Source organism: Oryctolagus cuniculus, chromosome 1, assembly GCF_051225735.1.
Source record: "Oryctolagus cuniculus isolate XC-2025 breed Fujian yellow rabbit chromosome 1, ASM5122573v1, whole genome shotgun sequence".
In the NCBI taxonomy this organism is placed as follows: domain Eukaryota; kingdom Metazoa; phylum Chordata; class Mammalia; order Lagomorpha; family Leporidae; genus Oryctolagus; species Oryctolagus cuniculus.
Window position 1 is genome coordinate 204,974,380 of NC_142867.1, and position 14,595 is coordinate 204,988,974.

The 14,595-nt window shown below is 43.3% G+C and overlaps 1 protein-coding gene and 1 long non-coding RNA gene across 6 annotated transcripts in view; one reads left to right on the forward strand and one right to left on the reverse strand.

The window, feature by feature from the left end:
• Window positions 1–10,082: 10,082 nt before the first annotated feature.
• On the reverse strand, window positions 10,083–13,774 carry LOC138844864 (uncharacterized). 4 transcript variants are annotated; one of them, XR_016211214.1, is made up of 4 exons: window positions 13,619–13,774; window positions 13,239–13,439; window positions 12,935–13,086; window positions 10,083–12,820 (listed from the first exon to the last, which is right to left on the reverse strand). It is a non-coding gene; the product is annotated as an uncharacterized LOC138844864 (long non-coding RNA). The 4 variants fall into 4 exon arrangements; XR_011381265.2 differs by having other exon boundaries at window positions 12,935–13,051; window positions 13,239–13,531; XR_016211213.1 differs by having other exon boundaries at window positions 13,239–13,531.
• A 14-nt stretch (window positions 13,775–13,788) lies between these two features.
• The window catches only part of PLPPR1 (phospholipid phosphatase related 1), a 335,427-nt gene continuing 334,620 nt past the window's right edge, over window positions 13,789–14,595 (forward strand). The window contains exon 1 of one of the 2 annotated variants that reach the window (XM_051856156.3): window positions 13,789–14,162. The gene's annotated coding sequence lies outside the window, so the exon portion shown is untranslated. The remainder of the gene's footprint in view (window positions 14,163–14,595) is intronic. The other variant, XM_051856164.3, reaches the window with a different exon arrangement.

Below are 14,595 nucleotides of genomic sequence, written 5' to 3' on the forward strand. Positions count from 1 at the left end.
CTCTGTTATATGACTGCTTCTAGTTTTCCAGTGACTGTGGCATAATCCAGTCATCTACAGGCCATGGGATGTATCCTTGTGTGGTCAATGACCTCTAAGAAAACAGGAAATGTCACAGAAAAACTCTATGTCAAAAAGATGTACATTGTCTGGCCATGGATCGACCATGCCCACAGATATATTTTCTTGCTCAACACAGGATTTTTTTTTTTTGTTTGCCTTTCTAAAGGATTTTATTCAACTTAAAAAAAATCAAGACATCATGTGAAACCTAGTTTGATGCTCCTTTTTAAAACCCAAGAATTATTAACACATCCCTCCCTTCCTGCGTGACAGCTGTCATCATCTTCCTTTTGAATGGTATAAACTCTGGTCTATCTTAGACCCTTCCACACCTAAGCCTGTATCTGCCACCTAAGCCAGCATTGCTCAATGACTCTCATTACCCACATGGCAGGATTTTTAAGTTTGCAGATTGCTGCTTTACTTGTATCATGACTATAGTATCTGAGGCACTGCTAGGAAGTTTTCTATTGAAAGTCAATTAACCAAGACAGTCCTTTTTGGTTCACAGTGAGTGATGAACCCTGTGTGACTTTTCCTTTTTGCTGCAAACTTCTATCCCCCACAACTGGAAAAACCCCATGCTACTAAGTAGTCAAGAGAAGGTGCAGCTAACCATTCCCTGCATCTCCTTTACCCCCAGGGTTCCTAAAGGTGCAGATGGCAAAGCTTTGTGGTACTATGCTGATCTCTAAGGATACCCAAGAAATGTGATTTCTTCTCTAGAAACTTGAGAGCCTATTTTTCATTGAAATGGAAACTTGAATCCTGTATGTATTTTTTCCATCCAGCTGCAAATCACTGGTGAATGTCAATTTTTCCCCAAGCTAAGGAGAATGATGTAAAGTGAAAGTGTTAGGATCTGTTGATTTCTCTGGCAGAATTTTAGGGTTGTGCTTAGCGATAGTTCTCGTGTATTTTCATACAGTCCATATTTATTGAGCACCTTCTATGTGTAAAGCACTATGCTGTGAAGAGTAGCTGCTGATCACAATGCACATGTACAGAGCACTTTGAGATAAATGGTCTTATTTAATCAGTGTGTTAATCCCATGAGGTGGGTCTTTGGTTTGCCTATTTTTATAGATGATAAAACTGAGGATGAGAAGGATCTTAGCCAAATCCAGTATGGAGCACAACCAAGATTTGAGGTTAAGTTTTGGGGCTCTATTTCCATGCAGTAGCTAGAGGTTCTCATGTTGTCTAAGGCCATACCAGTTTAGAGGAATTGGCCTCATGGACAGAAGAAATGACTCTATGGCTTCTCTATGTTGGTTATGGTGTAGCCAATGAGGGCACAAGTATTGATGAAAATATCCTCCCATCTACCACAGAGAAACAAATTGTACTCAAATTCTGGATTCAGGCAAGATAAAACCATTGATCTGGAAGAGGGATCCTCCACATTGCAATTGCCATTGATTCCATCATTATTAGCACAGATGCTAATTTCTGTGACAAAACCAATACAAGGAGCCAACACTACAGGTGTCACTGAAGTCCCAGTGCTCTCAATATTGCTGAAGCCCATTACCACAGTCATGTAGTGGCACAGTAGCCACTAGGCGTCACTGGCAGAGCCATGTCATTGGCACACTGGAGTGCCAAAGCAGGGCTGTCTTCCCTAGTGCTGAGTACACTCATGATATGCTGCTCTGTGGGAGGTGGGCACAGAGATAATTTAGTTCAGCACAAGTGATGGGATGCTCTAGAGAAAAGAGTCTTTTTCTATTAAACCAAGTAACAAATGGAAGGAGACTGTGTTAAAAGTCTTCCTACTGCCCTATATCCAGGCCAGAACGACCCATGATCACTGAGTCAGGAATTCTATGGGTGAGCAGAAGACAACAGGAACAATTTTCCTGAAGTGAGACATACCATAAGAATTAGACATTTACCATCACATTGACGCCTTAAGTCAACTAGCGGGACACATCTATCCATATGCCATTAATTTATTCATTCAGCAAACATAAACTAAGAATATATTATATACTACAAAAAAGATTTAATTTCTATTTTCAATTTATTCACAGGCTATAGAGGGAATCACATGCTGTCTTAGTTTTTGCTGTATATAATGAAACTACTTGATACCAGGTAGGTATGAAGAACAGAAATTTGTTTTCTCTTCTGGTAAGTTCAAGATCAAGGTGCTTGCATCTGATAAAGGTCTTCTTGCTGTATTGTCTTCACATGGTGAAAGAGTAGAAGAGAATGAACCCACTCTCTCAAGCTCTTTTTAAGAGCTCTTTTCCAATATATAAGTGCTCACTTCTCATAACTTAATTACTCCTTACAGATTCTACCCCTTAATTCTATCACATTGACAATTAAGTTTCAACATGAATTTCGGGAGGGACAAAAATGTTGAAACTGTAGCACATTATATAAAATGTATAATTCCACATGTACAAATATCTAATTACCATATGGTGTGAGATTCACAGAGCAAGAGCGCAGAGGAAGGTACTTGACTTCCTCTCCCCCACCTTAGGGTATTAAGAGAAGGCTTTCTGGATGAGGTGATGTGGGACCTGACATGTGAAAGACAAATAAGACAGACTATGTGTGAAAATTCAGAACAGCGTGTAAGATGTACTGCTGGGAGAAAATTGGGTATATTTGGAGTGGCTGGGAGGTGACAAGGTTTGGGTGATTTGTGAATGGTGAGGTTTGGGCTTCATAGATCATCTTGGCCAAGAATATGAAGGGGCTTGAGATCAAACTAAGAAAAACTACTGAAGGATTAATCCAGTGAGGCATGTAGTCAGATTGCATTTTAGGTCACTTCTGGATGCAGAATGAAAGAAGGAGTGAGGAGGATGAACAAGGAATAGCTCCTCTTTCTCTGGGAAGTTGATGCTCATGATCTGAACACCTTTGGAAGCCACGGGGAAGGAAGGACTACCCAGCAAGCCAGTCACATCAGCCTGGCAATCAGAGTGTGACAGCTGTTCCAGGCACTCTCTCTGACAATCCCTGTGGTGAAGGAGACTCTGGGGTGGGAGGCAGCTTCAGTCTGCATTAGTGCCCAGGGGACAGCCTCCCCACCATACAAAGCTGTGATTGGCACAGGTACCATCAGGCTTGGGAGGAATAAGGAGTTCCAGCACTACTGTCATCTTCAGGGGCCTGGGGAAACTGACAGTAAAGAGAACTCAGCCCAGCCTTAGCTGGATTTTCACAGCAGTCGTGGTTATAGAGTAACACTGGGCCCGAGGCCAAATGAGTTGGCAGGGTCTGCTTGGCCTCTGCCTTGCCCCCCTCAGCTCCATCTGTCTGGTGGTGGGTGTCAGCCTTGAAGAGTGCCAGCCTTCAAATCTGGTAATTCAGAGAAGAAGAAGAGGATACAATAAGATGTATGCTCATGGGTGAAACTCTGCCTAAATTGTTCAGGGCTAGAAAACCGTCACAGTGTGGCCATAGGGAGCCTTTAAACACTGCTCCCATTTTTTGCATGCTTTTCTTTTTGTTTGCTGTTATCATTAAAGAGATGCCAAAATTAATGGATCCATAAAGATATTTCCAATGGGTTCAGGGAAAGAAAATCTAATTCAAAATGTCCTAAGCAAAAAATGAATGAACTGGTCAGATAACTGAAACATCTGTGTACTTTAACGCATAGTAGGACCAAGGATTCAAAAATCAAAATAAGGCTTCTTTCCTGGAATTCCCAGGCTTAGAGTATTTTTATTGGTTAATATTCTAGTAAAAAAGAGACATTGATTTTTTTTCCACGGAAGCAAAAGTTCTGGATTTTAATCTGATTTTTCCCTTTTGGATCATTTTCCATTTCTGAGGTACCACGGGGCAACAGGAACTGATGAAGGAGATTGGAATTCTGTGCTCAGGGTCGGAGGTGGGGAGGGTTGCTACATCCCTATGCAAAGCACTTGGATCCATAGTTGGAGAAGGGTGGTTTCTTGGAGGAAAATATGGATATAATTTTGGTAAAAAGGGGATTATTGCAAGCCCAAACAGGTACTAAACCTCTTTGAATCTGGCTTACTGAGCTATACGGATGAATAGTGACTGATAATGAAGATTATCCGTTGATGGTAATGTTGTTATTTTGTGAAGAGATCTCTATTGCTTCGTGTACAGTTTCCTGGTAGTTTTACTAGTCAGGAAAGTGGTTTAGGCACTTTGCTAAATTGATCTATCTACTAGTTACAAGGGCTGTGGGATTACTTAGTAACTAGGAGACATACTCTTTAAGAGTTTCAGTCAAATGTCTGATTTATAATCTATACATATCAAAATTAGATAGTTAAAATACCACTTTCATATTAATGTATTGTTTTATTCCAGCAACAATGAAAGATTGTTTTTGGCTAAATCATCATAGCTTTTCCTTTATATCTTCCATGCCATTGTATTTTTAGCAAACATATCAGTAAATCTGAAATAATATAAATATGCAAAATCAGAATACTAGATATGATTTCTCAGAATACTATCTGGAATTCCTGATCTCAAGTTCTCTGATTCAATTGGAACCAAATACACAAAATGTTTTTGTTTTAAAAAGAACAATGATGATAATGATGACCATAGTTTGATCCTAATAGAAAAGTTTGTAAAAAAGTATCAGAATCCATCAGTAGATTATTACATTAACCTAAGAACAGAAAACCAAGCTCTTACCTTGATATTGACCTTGAGAATAGGAAGAAGGAAATCATAAATTTTTAAAAAATATTTTTATTCATTTATATGAGGCAGAGGTGTAGGCAGAGAAAGGGAGAGACAGACAGAAAGGTCTTCCATCAGCTGGTTCACTCCCCCAGATGGCTGCAATAGCCAGAGCAAGGCCTATCTGAAGCCAGAAGCCAAGAGTTTCTTCCAGATCTCCACATAGGTGCAGGGTCCCAAGCACTTGTGCCATCTTCCACTGCTTTCCCAGGCCAGAGCTGTATCAGAAGAGGAGCAGCCAGGACATGAACCAGTGACTTTATGGGATGCTGGCACCATAGACGGAGGCTCAGCCTACTATGCCACAGTGCCAGCCCCAAAATTATAAAATATTTTGAAAAAAGGAATTTGCTTCACAAAACATGGTAGCTAGTTATAATAAGAGGTCACAGGTAACTTCAGGTTTTCAAGATGACTTTTGGGTAGGAAACATGATGAATGATGATTCGGATGATTTTTTCTATTTATTGAATATAAGTTACTAGACAGACATTTTTGTGTTATTTAGTTCTCATGATTTGCTAAGATAAATTGATCTCCATATTTTGCATAAGAGGAAACTGAGGCCTGTGAGTATGCAGTTAAAAACATCTGGCTGAGTCAGGATTCATCTCAAGGTTGACCGGATAACCTCTTTTTACTAGATTATGGATATCGATAATAGAAATGTTTGAGACAGGGAGCCTGCTGAGTGGTAGAAATTGGGGGAATGAATTTAAAATTCAACATCTTAACCATTTTTCAGTATAATTATCATCCATTTTCAAAACTATTTTTATCTTCCCAAACTGAAACTATACCCATAAATACTATCTCCATATTCCGGCTTGCCCACAGCCCCTGCCTTTCTACTTTCTGCCTCTATGAATTTGACTACTATAGGTATCTCATAAAAGTGGAATCATACAGCATTTGGACTTTTGTGATTAGCTTTTTTTTGTTTAGACTTTAAGGTTCCTCCACGTTATAGCATGTGTCAGAATTCCTTTCCTTTTGAGGGCTGAATATTCCACTGTGTAACATACATTCTAATAATTGGGGACACTAGGATTATTTCTACCTTGAAGTTTTGTAAATAATGCCACTCTGAATATAGGTTTACAAGTGTCTGTCTAATTCCTTGCATTCAATTTTGAGAGTACATACCCAGAAATGAAATTTCTGGATCACAAGATAATTCTATGTTTTAATTTTTAAAGAATCCTCATGGTGACAGCACCATTTTACATTGCCACCTGTAGTGCACAAAAGTCCTGGTTTCTACATAGCTTCATTAATGGGTATGAAGAGGCACCTCATTTTGTGATTTTGATTTGCATTCCCTTAACTAGTGATATTGAGTATATTTTCATGGATTTATTGGCCACTTGTAAATCTTGTATGTCTTTGTTTCTTTGCCCCTTTGTTCATCTGCTTTAGTAGTAGGCATTCTTTATATCCTCAGGATCCTAACACCTTTTCAGTTATATAATCTATATAATTTGCAAATATTTTCTTCCATTTTTATCCTTCGATGCACAAAAATTTTTAGTTTTTATCTAGTTCATTAGATTTACTTTTTGGGGGGCATCACTTACTTATGCTTTGGTGTTATATTAAAATTGTCATTCTGTTTTCTTCTAAGAATTTTATAGTTTTTGCGCTTATGTTTAGGCTTTTGTTCCACCTTAAGTTGATTTGTGTATATAATCTAAGGTGAAAGTCCAACTTCATTACTTTGCACATGAGGAAGCACATCTCCCAGCATCATTTGTTGAAAAGACTATCTTTTACGCATTGCATGTTTTGGCACACTTGACAAAAATCATTTTGTCCATATGTGAGAGTCTATTTCTGGGAGCTCTATTCTATTTCAGTGGTCTATATGTCTATCTTTATGCCAGTACCGCATTGCTTTGATTAGCTTTGTAGTAAGTTTTGAAATCAGGGAGTGTGAGACCTCCAATTTTGTTCTTGTTTTTCAAAATTGTTTTGGTTACTTGGGGTCTTGTTGTCATTCCATATGAAGTTTAGGATGGATTTTTCTATTTCTGCAAAAGCCTTGTTAGGATGTAGACAGGGATTGCATTGAGTCTGCAGACCACTTTGGAGGAGTGCCGTTTTTAGAATTTCTTAAGTTGGCTGAATGCAAAAATGCTCAGCCAGCAACTCAGTTTGTGTGAGTTCAACTCAGTAGAGAAGTTGCTCCTACACTAGGACCTAAATAAGAATGTATTCTCCTTTATTGTGGTTGAAACTGTTTATCTTCAGAGAGGCAATTTTCCTAATGTGCTAGTCATGATTAATACATATTTACCTGTTCTATTTTATCAGACAGGAATATTGTGCTCACACTTTTTTTTTTTCACTTTCTTTTAAAATATTCTTCTCATTAAGCTTTTAGGGCTGCATAAGTTGGTTTTAGGCTAAAAATAGTATAGCTGCTGTTGCTGCCACTGTTCCATGAGGAAAACACAGCCCACTGCTTAACAACTACAAAAAGCAAAATTTTCTGAGTGCATTTTAAAGATACTGTGAGATCCTTGCTCACTGACGAATCACCACTAAATTGACAATGAACTAAGATTTCTGGTACCAACACTTCATGGTTTTCATTATTTTCCTACAGATAGGACAGAGAGCAAGATTCAAGTTCCTTCTTCCTACTACCTTGCAGAGGTAAGGGGCAGAACATGAAGGACTGAATTTAGGGTTGGCAGATTACAGCTCGCTGGCCAAATCTAACTCACCACTTCTTTTTGTAAACACACACACACACACACACACGGCCATTCTCATTCTTTTATGCCTTGTCTGAGGCTGTAGAGGTAAGCAGTTGTGACAGATATTATACAGTTTACAAAGTCTAAAGTCCATCCCATCTTTTTTTTAAAAGATTTTATTTATTTTATTTGAGAGTTAGAGTTACAGACAGTGAGAGGGAGAGACAGAGAGAAAGGTTTTCCTTCTTCTGGTTCACTCCCCAGATGGCCACAACGGCCAGAGCCGTGACAATCCGAAGTCAGGAGCCAGGCACTTTTTCCTGGTCCCACATGGGTGCAGGGGCCCAAGGACTTGGGCCATCTTCTACTGCTTTCCCAGGCCACAGCAGAGAGCTGGACTGGTTGTGGAGCAGCCAGGACTAGAACCAGCACTCATATGGGATGCTGGTGCCGCAGGTGGAGGATTAACCTAGTGTGCTATGGCACTGGGTTCCCCATCTGGTTCTTTACAGCAAAAGTTGTTGACACCTGGATTAAACTTCAAAAAGAGATGATTAATTAGTTCAGACCTCTCATCTTAAAGATGACAAAAATGAGGACACTGATGTCACATGTAAGCTATTGGCAGTAAAAAGTTCCATACTGGCAGCATGGGACAGACTGAACAAGAAAGATAGGTGGACTTCTGCAGACCTTGTCCCCTGCATTAGGGCAGCACTTGCAGACAGGAAATGCAAATAGCAGAACACCTACAACATGAAGTCAAATGGAGGTCAAACCATGTTTCTCACAATTCCCGATGAAGTGTTCATGAAGTGATAACAAGGATAGTAGCAGGAGGTGGAACCAAATAGTGGGAGATCAGGCCGGCCCTGCGGCTCACTAGGCTAATCCTCCGCCTAGCGGCGCCGGCACACTGGGTTCTAGTCCCGGTCGGGGCGCCGGATTCTGTCCTGGTTGCCCCTCTTCCAGGCCAGCTCTCTGCTGTGGCCAAGGAGTGCAGTGGAGGATGGCCCAAGTGCTTGGGCCCTGCACCCCATGGGAGACCAGGAAAAGCACCTGGCTCCTGGCTCCTGCCATCGGATCAGCGCGGTGCGCCGGCCGCAGCGCGCCGGCCGTGGCGGCCGTTGGAGGGTGAACCAACGGCAAAAGGAAGACCTTTCTCTCTGTCTCTCTCTCTCACTGTCCACTCTGCCTGTCAAAAGAAAAAAAATAGTGGGAGATCACTGGTACATGTGGGAGTCCTACTTGTGGAGGCACAGAGAACCGGAGGGGGGGTGTAATTCCAGTTATACATATGAGTGAATCCTGGGGGCTGGGTCATATTAGGTATTATTAACCCAGAATATAAATCATGGAATATGGAGAAACACAGAAATCAGAACATATAAAATAACAAGAAGGAGGGGCCGACGCTGCAGTGCAGTCGGTAAAAGCCCTGGCCTGTGGCACTGGCATCCTATATGGGCCCCAGTTCGAGTCCTGGCTGCTCCACTTCTGATCCAGCTCCTTGCTGATATGCCTAGGAAGGCAGTGGAGGATGGCCTAGGTCCTTGGGCTCCTGCACCCACATGGGAGACCCAGAGGAGGCTCTTGGCTCCTGGCTTTAGATCAGATCAGATCTGGCCATTGCAGTCATTTGGGTAGTGAACCAGTGGGTGGAAGACTTCTCTTTCTACCTCTCTCTGTAACTCTGTCTTTCAAATGAATACAATAAATCTTTAAAAAAATAGCAACAAGCATTAGGTCTAAGGTGGGTGAGATGAGTCCATAAATAAGACAATTAGTCTTGAAATATATATCAGTCAGGACTCAACAAGAAACACAGGGTTCCCTAAAATGAAGAGAGTCTGAGGAGAGCACCAGGATTGGTCTATGTGATCAATAACATGTGCCAGAAGTGATGGATGGCTTGTTACTTTGAAGACTATGCTATAAAAAACTGTCGCTCTGTCTTGGGGTCTCTCTCTCTCTCGGAGATCACTCTTAATAAACTCTTTTACTGGATGTGTGAATGAATGAAAAGGAAAAGGTAAATATGATACCAATCACCTGGTCCACTTTGTTCTTTCTCTGGTCCTATAATGTTGTGATTTGAACTGTCACCCTTCAAAGTTTGGCCTTCCCTCATCTCTACCCACTCCCCATCTCTCAAATGCCCAATCATGATACTAGAACCAACTTCTTCCTGGTACTTTTCATTCACAACAGTAACAGTAGAAATGCTGGGGTGGTCCTTTCACTTGTTGGATTATTTATTTTGATGACAATAAGTTCTAAAAATGAATCAACTATTTCATCCTACTTAGGGGGAACGTTTAATAAATTAGAACCATTATTCTGGTGGATTAGGTTGGCCAGCATGACGCTTTCCTTTGTACAATAAGACACTTTGAGCAAAAACTCATTCACTTTCCAAACCAGAGAAATTAGAATGGGCTTGATTTGTATGTTTTCAAGGGAATAAAAACTGTCTGCAGAAGCCTGCTTTGGCTTTCAGATCTCAACTTCCAGTTTTAAATAATCACAAAAAAAGCTTAAAACACACACACACACACACACACACACACGTCCATTGACTTCTTCAACTGTAAGTGATGCCATAAAGTCATTCTTGCCTATGTATTTATTCATTTACTCTTTAAATATTTCCTGAACATATACCACTTACTTTTACAAGACACCAGGAACAATAAAACAAAAAAAGAAATTGCTGCCCTTGAAAGACTTACAGCCACCTAAGTCAGGTAAAACTGGCATAGAAAATAGCATGATGTGTTAAGAATTACAAGAGTACATGCAAAGGGTTATTGGAATAGTTATCCAATAGTTTTGAGAGTCACTGCAACATTTTAATTCTGAGAATAACAAATCAATAGATAGCCCTTACAATTGTGTTTACTAGGCCAGGAAAGATGAAGATAGCTATAGCTGTAGCTCTAGATACAGACATAGATGTAGAGGTAAAGATATATGAAATTTTACAAGAATAAAAAATTATATATTTTTCTCATTAGGATAGTATTTGAAAACTGCCCAAATTAAAGGTAAGCCACAATTCAAATGGAAATTATGTATTCATATTTATTTTAAAAATAAATAATATATGCACGCATACTAGAGATTTGTTACAGTATTTCACCAATATATCACTTAATGAAATTATTTTATTTTAATTTGCTTAGAATCAAGACATATCTATAGAATGCACAACTCTGGAGAGTTTAATGTTCAATGCTTTCATTTATTATTTTATTAATTCTAGGATTTAGTTTGCATTGATACTAAGCTTGAACAGCTAGTTTTGTTTAAAATGTAATAGCTAGTTCTCTTTAAAAATCCATAATTTTGTACAAAGCCAGGCAACAATGCTATTATTTTGCTGATGTGGGAGGTGAATACACTTGATACTTGTTTTCTTGATTGCTGGAGGGAAGTGCAAAGTTTTGGGCTTATCCTTTATCTATGTTGAAAGGCTGAGTGTTAAATGTAAAATCTGAATTTAAGGAGCATTAAAAGTACCTGCTGCCATTGAAATTCTTCATTTTAATTTCTCTTGAAACCATCTGCAGATGTGTGCATGTTAATTGGCTTTGGGCACTCTGTTGCTTAGGAGGAGTAACACATTTGGTAGCTAAAATTAGAAGGCAGACAAAAGGGGGGGGGAGTGAAAATACAAAGCTTGGTGTGCCAATGTAGGTGGGATGTTACAGCAAGAAACCCTGCCAGGCAGGAGGGTTCCTTAATCACTGTGAGATGTGAGTGGCAAAAAGTGCTGGAGGCATATCACTCAAAGACAATGCTCTCTCACACTTACGTCTAGAGTTCAGTGTGGAAGGGGAGAGCTGGAGCTAGCCTCCATTTCACACCGCCTCATGCTTTTCATTACACGGAGTTGAATACATCAATGATCAGGGTGATGGGTGAGGGGGCGATGGAGGAAGCCAGAAGGAAAATTGGAAGGCGTTTTGCTTTCATCTGTTTTACTTGTTTAAGCTTAGGAAAGAAGATCTTCTCACTCCTCAACCTTTTAAAAAATAAACATCACAAGCATGAGAATGTTAATAACCAAAATGATAATAGCTCTAAGTCGTGAAGCACGTGCAGTATGCCAGGCACCGTGTTAATGTGTTACACACCATCTTTTCATGTAGAATCTGCTGTGCTTTTCTCACTCCCCCACAACAGGAAAATTCTCTTCCAAAGCTGCTCACTCACTGTCTTTGGTGGCAGAAGCACCATAAAGAAATTCCACTTTATTTGCAATTCTGACCTTATAGTCTCCCTCAGCTTTGGTATTGTTGGAGGTATTTTCTGCATTGAGAAGGTAAACAGAGCCTGTCCTTGAGGGAGTGATCTTCCTCTCCTGTACCCAAGGCCAAATTTAGGTAAAGCAGAGTGTGCTTCTTGGACAGGCCATCCTGGACACTTACCATGGCAGAAGGGAGACCCTTACTTCCATCTCCCACTAATAGGGCTGCAAAGCTGCCCTAACTCTACCTCTCTGTTTCAGGCCTCACCCAATTTTTGGACTCAGAGTCCTCATTCACCTTGTGCTTTTTATAAGCCATCCTGGCAGGGAGAATGGCTTTCCTGTCTCAAGGAAACAGATTGGCCTTGCCAATGCTAACCCCTTGAAATGCCAGTGAACCCTACTCTGTGTCCTGAGCAGAATGTGGTAACGAGGCAGATCTGTCTTGGATGTTTTCCAAGAATAAAATACCAAGGGAAAGCCTGGTAAAACCAGGGACAGAAGTCAGAGCCCCAAGTATTGTGAGTTGTTCACTACAGATGCTTTGCTGCATTTCAGAAGAAATCCATAGCCCCTAACTGGTGGATGGAGCCCTCCACTCCCCATCCTTTAAGCAAAGAGAGGCTGTGACTCCACTCCTTGCAATGAGTTTCTGAGTCAAGGAACTTGCCTCTCCACCCAAGGTGTTTTCCCTTTTAAAAAGAACTTTCCCTTCCCTCTTTCCTTCCTCCAAGCCTTTTCTCTTAAACTTTGCTTTTGTTGGTGGTATTCAGACATGCTGTTTTCTCTCCTCCGGGTGTGCTGTACGATTTGATCTAATTGTCCTGCTGTTGGAGTGTCACTCTGCATTATTATTGGGAAGATGAATGGGACACGGGTCAGAGTTCAGCAAGAAGGCATCTGCTCGTTTCCACTGCAGAGTGGAAGTGCTCAGAGGTGATCTTTAATGAACACTTGGGAAAGATTTGCACAGAGCAGGCTGTCTTCGCTCTCTCCAAAGCTGGGGTGGCCAAAAGGCCGTCCTTTCCTAGAAGGACAGGAAATGAGTAGATAGGAGGTGGGGAGATCTTCGCAGGGAGTTCCCTGCTTGGATGCTGTTTCTTCTCTAGGAGAGAAAATGGGGAAAAGAGAAGGCGGTTATACAGGGAGGAGGCTGCAAATGGAAGCTCTTGAAATGGGCCCCAACCATTTGCCTGTTTTGCTCATAGAACAATCTCACCAAAGAAGTTTCCACTCCGCTGGCAAAGGCTCTCCTGGCCTCAGGTTACTGTGCCGCTGGCTATGGCAGGCTCAGGTTCTCTTACTGGACTCCCTTCCAGGTGACGGTTCTTCCACTCTACCAAAGTAGCCAGAAGCCCCACTTACCAAGACCTAGAATTGTTTTGGCATTGGAGGCAAAGGGGGAGGGGGGAGGAACAATGGATCCATTGTTCTTTTTTTTTTTTTTCTTCAATAGGGCCATTGTCTCCTGCAGTTAACCCCTTCTCCAAAGGAAGCTGAGGATGGGGGCCTTGGAGCCTCACCTTCCTTCCATTCCCGCTTTGTTCTTTGCTGAGGGTTACTGAGTGCCTTTCCCAGCCCGCCACTCATCCAACCTGTTTTAGGACTCCAGAGGATGTTGCCTTTGCCTGCTTTTCACACAGTGGAAGTTGGCAGAGAGGAAAGAAGCACACCTCGTGCAACTCAGTTCAGCTTTGACCTGAAGCCGGTGCTTCCTCTCGGAGCTGTGGGGAGACGGGTCCTGGTGGCTGGCAGGACCCCGGTGCAAACACTAAAACTACCCCGGGCTAGGAGAGCCGGGCAGGGCTGAGGGCTCCTGCAGAAGCAACAGCCAAGGATGGATGGGATCCCGCCACCCGCTTCCCGCTCCTCGCGCACCACGGAGTCCCAGTACAGAGCGCACCTTGGCCGCGGGTGTCCCGCTGCCTTCGGGGAATCCCGCGGAGCCTCGGCTGCTGGGGTGGGCGCAATCCTGCTCGCCTGTCCCCACAGCTAGCTGTCTCCACGCTGCTTGGGCTCCCGAGCCAGCCCTCAGTGTCCTTCTCTGGGCATGCGCAGCCCGGCGCCTTCCCCGCCTCTCCGCCCCCACCGCGCGCGTCCCCTCCCAGCCAGCCTCTGCTCCGTTCCTTTCATTAAACAAACAGGAGATCCTGAAACCTGGACCCTGGGCGGGCGGCAGCGCCGGGAGGAGGAGGCTGTGCGCGGGATGGGCACCAAGGGGGATCTGTGATCCTGCGCACCCCCGCCCCGCGCTCGCGCACACACGCACACTCGCACTACACACACTCGTACACGCCCGCGCCGCGCGCCCGCCGGCTCGCTCTCCCACGCAGGCGGAATGCAGCAGCGCGGGGCAAGCGTGCCTCCAGCCGCCGCCTGAATGCTCCTGGCTGACTGGAGCCGGACGGCCCAGTAGGGCGCACGGGAGGACGCCCCCGCCGCGGGAGGTGAGTGCGGCGCCAGCTGCAGCCGCCGCCAGGAGGCTGGGGCTGAGCTGGGGCAGCGGGGGGCAGGGTCTCGGCCGGACGCAGCGATGCAGGTGACCCAAGCCTGGTTTGCGGGTATTAAGGTGCGGAGGAAGGCGGCACCAGGGCTGTGCAGGGGAAGAGGCGATGCCTGGGAGGGTCGCTGCCTGCCAGGTGTCAGATTGACCCAGCAGAAAGCTCCCCCTGCTCTGCTCGTAAACTTTCCTCTCCTGTCATTTGGGAAGCGTGGAGACAAAGGGGGCGTGGAGGCTCCCTCCGTCCGGTCCCACCCTCCTGACTGCATTCCTGGCTGCAACGCTCGCCGGTGTGCGCGTGGGTGGGCGTGCGGGCCGGGGCGTCCTGCGGGTAGCTGAAGCCAAGTCCGCCCACCCGGGGCGAGGATTGGGATTTGTAA